The following is a 5363-nucleotide window of genomic DNA, read 5'->3' on the forward strand; positions in this document are numbered from 1 at the left end:
GGTGTAAGAATTTCATAAGAACTTCACAGTTCTCACAAACCCACCACAGCATCCCCTCCCACTTTCACCGTTTCTCTCAGATTTAAACCCCTAATTTCTGTTGTGCCATTCCATTTTCCCCCATTTCTAATTGCCTTGAACTTGCAGAGCAGATTCAGAGGGCCTCAGGGACCTTCTGCTTGCTCCTCACAGGGTTTAGGCTGATACTGATTCTTCTGCCTGATTCCCTAATAATGTAAGAACTTCTGGTTTCAAATCAAAACCAGAAAACAGTTCCAGCCTCAATAATTTATCTAAGAATCACAGGGTGCAGACTTTCATGTGGATAAATGCTTTGGGTTAAAATCCACTTCCTCTGCTCAGTGTTTTAGGAAAACAAGGAATTTCACTCGATTCTCCAGCATCTCAGATGTGCTGTTATTAAGCAGGCATTTTATTTTCTGTTGGTGAGGATTTGGAAGAAGATTTAGACATATCTCTGTCCTTCTCGAGAGTTTTGCCTCTCCTGTGCATCACCTTGATGGCAGAATTCTGGCAGTCTTTTCTTTGAGCAGCGTTCAGCAGATAATTAGATGAGTATTATTTCCTGGAAGTCCCACTCTTCAATATATTCTTCCCCTTTGAAGAGTAAAACTGCTGCTCATATCAAATGAGGTCATGCCCAGCAATTTCCTGATCCACAGTCTGTTAAGTCAGCAGAAAGCCTGCGCTGCATTCCAGATCTGAGAGGGAAATAATTGTCCTCATTASCTGTCAGGTAGAACAGGGAATGTTTGTTGGAGCATCTGTCCTCTAAGGGATGGAGAATGTGCGTGAAGAAGGATTTTGTGGTCAGATTTTAYTCTGAGATAGATGCCTTCCCCTACCAAACAACAAATATGTGTCTGCTGGCAGACTTCTTGTCTTTTTGCTCATTTTGTGAAAGAATTTGTCAGCTCCTTCTCTGCATTCCAAATTTGAGGGAATGGGGATTTTAACATCTCCTGTCAGGGTTCAGTATCTCCTTTCCACTTGCGTTCAGGGCTCTTGCAGGTTTGTGTCTGTTCTGCATTAAAATTCATCTGCCTGCAAGGGTTCCTTCAAGAGCTGGAGGCCTCAGTGGATGAATTTAGTGTATAAATCATGTAAGGCGAGGTCCTTTATTCCCAACAGATTACCAGTAGGCACTGTGGGTTCAAACAAAGGGTTCCAACAATGAAATCATTAAACTTTTCCCTTTACAAAGCTTCCTTGTGTTTATCTTTGCTGTATTTTGTGATAACGCTTAGCTAGAGCCAAAACACTCTGTGTTAACAGAATCCAGTTGGRGAGAACACCGAAGTACAATGGCTTTMCTAGCAGGATATTGGTAGATAAAGKGAATTTTCAGGTTTCTGGTAGCTCACACAGTACCCAGGCAGGGCATTCCCTTTGCTCAGGCATTTATCTCCAGCTGAGCTATCACCCAATGTTCTGCTCACAGACACAGGAATCACTCTGAAAACACACACACACTGCTGCTGAGTCTGCTCAGGAGTCAGCTCAGTCCTTATCTTCCCTCCAGGCTGTGATTGTGCACAGAAATGAGATCTCAGTGTTTAGCACAAGTGCTGTTTGTAATCCTGGCCAGGGTAAAGCACATTTTGTTGATTGAAGCACGGAGCGTTCCAGCAGCAAACCCACTGCCATCCAAAGTCAAAAGTTGTCTCAAATGTTGTCCCAAATGTTTCAAAGTGACCAGGGAGAGGAGCTGCCCAAGGACTCTGCAAAGTCCTGGGGTGAGGATGAAAGCATCAACCTTCTCCCTGCTTTGGGTGAAACACAAAGGCTCTGACTGATGGAGCACAGCTTGTCTCATGTGAGCCATTCCAAACTTATGAAGCACGAAAGATCATGTATCTTTTATTGCCCTGTGCCTGATTACATTACCAAAAAAAAWGTAGGAAGATGAAAACCAAGTGGTCTTCAAAAGATTAGTGCAACTGTTGCTATGGTGTTCTGAAAGAGATTAAAGAATTGACATTGTCAGCAAGAASTGAACCTGAAATTTTAAAAGAGCCTTGGAGGACTTGGATCAGTGGAGCAAGTGGTAGGGTAAAGCTGCTGAAAAATCAATGGAAATTCATCATGTGGTCAAAAGAGAGGGTTTTAGYAGAATCCATATTCCTTGTGCCTAAATGGTGTGTGCAAGGACCAGCAACACAATGATGCTGCTGCAGGGAAATAATGGGGGCAAGAGAGATAAAACCTGCTGGGCTCAGAGTAATTGTAATGATTTTTTTCCAAGAAAAAAAAAAAGACATTTAGATTTGAGGCAAGTATATTTTTTTTTCCACGCTCAGAAGTTAATCAGTCTGAGTAATTTTAGAGGACGTGCCAACCCTTCAAGGTAGTTACAGAGAAAAATGAGAAAGCTAACAGAAAAGTTAGAAAAATGTAATTTTAACTGGTTTGTTGCTTTCACGCAAATATTTCCAAAATTTCCATTCTGTCATGAGCAAATGTAGCCAACTGTGTAGGTTTTGCCTCTCGACCCTATGAAAATACCCCAAATGCACATCTGTAGTGTGTGCACATGGGGATCCCACTGCAGAGCTCTGTGTTTTGTGTTCAGCACGAGGCCACATTTCAGGCAGCTCAGCCAGAGTTTTCTGTTCAGGCTTTGAAAGCATAATGCATATTTTTAATAGTACTAAATTTGCTTTGGGATTGACCAAGGTAGCAAATCTGTGTGAGTTCATTGTTTGATGCTAATATTAAAAGGAAACTCCTGCATGGGGGGATGATGGGGAGTCAATGATTTCATATTTCATGATTTCATATTTATTCAGGACCATCTGGGTCCCTGYTGATGGAGCTGGAGCAGAGTCCTTCAGCAGCAGAATGCTCTCCCTCTTGAGCTGATCTCTGACTGTGACTGGCATGAAATACAGATATTCAAATGCTGAAGAGTGAACTCCATGTCAGGAGTCTGTTCTGCAGGTTCTACTCTACATTTACTTCAAAGGCCACTTGTCACCGTGGGAAGCCATGAATCCTGCCCATCCATGCATATTTCCTCTTTTAAATAGCACTGATTTTCAGTGGGTTTTTTGTGTTTCATTCATCAGCCTCTGTTATTCACTGGTAACTCTTTACAAGCAAAGTCAGAGCGGGCTCAGGCATTTCTGACAGGTCCTTGCTGCTGGTTTTTATGCAGAATACTTGGTGAACCCAGCATTAATGTGTGCTGGGATTTTCATATGGCATATGGGGCACAGAGAGAGCTGGGCCATTGCAGGAAGCCTTTCAAAAGCTCACAAAAGCTGGGTTTGTTTGTGCTCCAAGCCTTGGTGTGGTTCTGGTACCCTTCTGGTCGTGGGATTCTGAACAGATCCAATCCCAATATATTTTCAGCTGCTCCTTAGGCAGGACAATGCCCCACGTGCTTTGTGCTCCCTGAGAAGTGCTTGGTTTGTGTGTTCCTGCACATTCTGCACTCGGTGTGTTGGTGTTCCTGCTGCAGAGCTGTGACTCAGCCAAAATCACTTTTTGGCAGTTTTATGTGTGCTTGTTAACTGGCTTTCCATTAAAACTGAGATGATCAAAACCTTAGCTCCCAAAGCACTGTTGTTTTATACACACATTTATGTATGCTGTTCCCTAAGGGGGAGATTTTTTAAGGTGTTTCATTGTAATGAAGTCCCTGCAATACCATTTTAAAATATGGACCTGAATAAATAGAGTTTGAGTTCACACCATAAAGCTCTATCTAGTTCAAGGTCACACAAGTGCAGRATTCTCACTCTGGTTCATCTTTCAGTCTTGAATGAAGTGAAGGCAACAGGCAGTGAGGAGCTTTCCAGAAGGAAAAACCCATTTCCTGATTTGCTTATCACAGCCAAACAAACGAACACACAGATCACCCACGTGTCAGACTKTGCAGCTGGCAGGTATTGTCTCACATAATTCAGTTATGAATCGCATGAAATAAACACTGCGAGTTGCAGGGAATTTATTTTATTTAAAACTGAGCTATTKCTATCAATGTTCTAACTGGGACAGCTTAAATCAGCTCTGCAGTTCTAGTGGATACCATGGAGTCAGGAGTTTTTGAGTTCAGACAGAGTGTTTGTGGGRCAGAGCAGAGTCACCATCTCCTGATGTGAAGGGAGACTCAGAAATCCCTTCTGTGCCTCCCATTCCCCCTCTGCAGGCTGCACTTGTTTAAACCAGGAGAGCATTCCTCCCTTTGGATTTGTGGGGATATAATTTCTCTAATTGTGCCCGTGCTCTCTGTTGATACCAGCTGCACTCAGGAGCCTCTGTACCTGTTGTAAATCGGCCGTGTCACACAGTGCATTAGTCTGGCACCTGCAGTGCTCATTGATTCATCTTATCTGGCAAGAATTGGGTTTTTTTGTTGTCTGCCCATCAGGAAACAAAGGCAAAAAACGGATGAACTGTTGTTCATTGATCCCAAATTGGTCAGAGGATGCAGACACCATAAAGAATTGAAAACGCCTCAATTTAACACYGCCTTTTTAAGTCCCAGACAGCATTTCTACAACTCTTGCACTTTTGCCTCTRGCTTCTGTTTTCTTTCCTTTGCTGCAGTAAATTCAGTGCTGCCTTTTGTAGGAAATGAGGGTGGATCAGTAGGGTTATCTCAGCTGGCTGGAATTCATATTTCCATTGGATCAAGATCTATAGCATTTTCTATGCAGAACAGGAGTATGTGCAATTTCCTCTTCCAGCATCCCCCATATCTGACAATGCTGTGGAGTGCATTTCTTTGGGATTTTTAAAATGCTGAGGAGAGGTGGGGCCAGCTAGTTTCCAGAATTTTAAAGGTCTCTGAGAAATATTAATATGAGGCTTAATATAGGCTCCGTGATCTCGACAGGAGGCAAATCCTGCAAACCAAACAGAAACTGCAGAACAACAAGAACGTGCAGGGAGACAGCCAGCAGCTGAATTATTGGCTGCTTGGTGTGCTAATAGCAAAATGCTCCCCTGGGAGAGGAGTGTCAGGAACCTCTAGAAAATTCTGCCTGCAAGCCAAGCTTGAGTCAGGGAGTTGTTCAGGGTTCAGTAAAACTGAGCTCTGCGGGTGGGAAAGGAGGGACAGCACAGTGGCAGTGGGACACAGGATCCCACTTGTGTCAGTTCATGGCCCTGCCCTGTGACATCTGGGCTTTGCTTTGTTCTCGTGATGTGTTTTGGGGTTTGCTCTAAGCCTTGGTTCAGTTTGTGGTGCTGCTCCATCAGAAGAAGGCGTCTAAAACAACAGTTTGTGTTTGGAGTGACAGCTGATGGGAATCCTGATTGTTTAACRTAACCACAAAGGGAATTTCACAGGCAGAGAAGTTCCTGGCTGGTGGGACTGCAGGGTGTGTGAAGCA

General features: G+C 43.5%; 1 protein-coding gene across 1 annotated transcript in view; it reads left to right on the plus strand.

Moving 5' to 3' along the window:
• Positions 1–5363, plus strand: part of TMEM132C (transmembrane protein 132C) — a 172878-nt gene that overhangs the window by 131833 nt on the left and 35682 nt on the right. The window lies entirely within an intron of this gene.

This window comes from Malurus melanocephalus, unplaced genomic scaffold, assembly GCF_030028575.1.
Source record: "Malurus melanocephalus ecotype Western Australia unplaced genomic scaffold, MMel_1.1 scaffold_530, whole genome shotgun sequence".
Lineage (NCBI taxonomy): Eukaryota > Metazoa > Chordata > Aves > Passeriformes > Maluridae > Malurus > Malurus melanocephalus.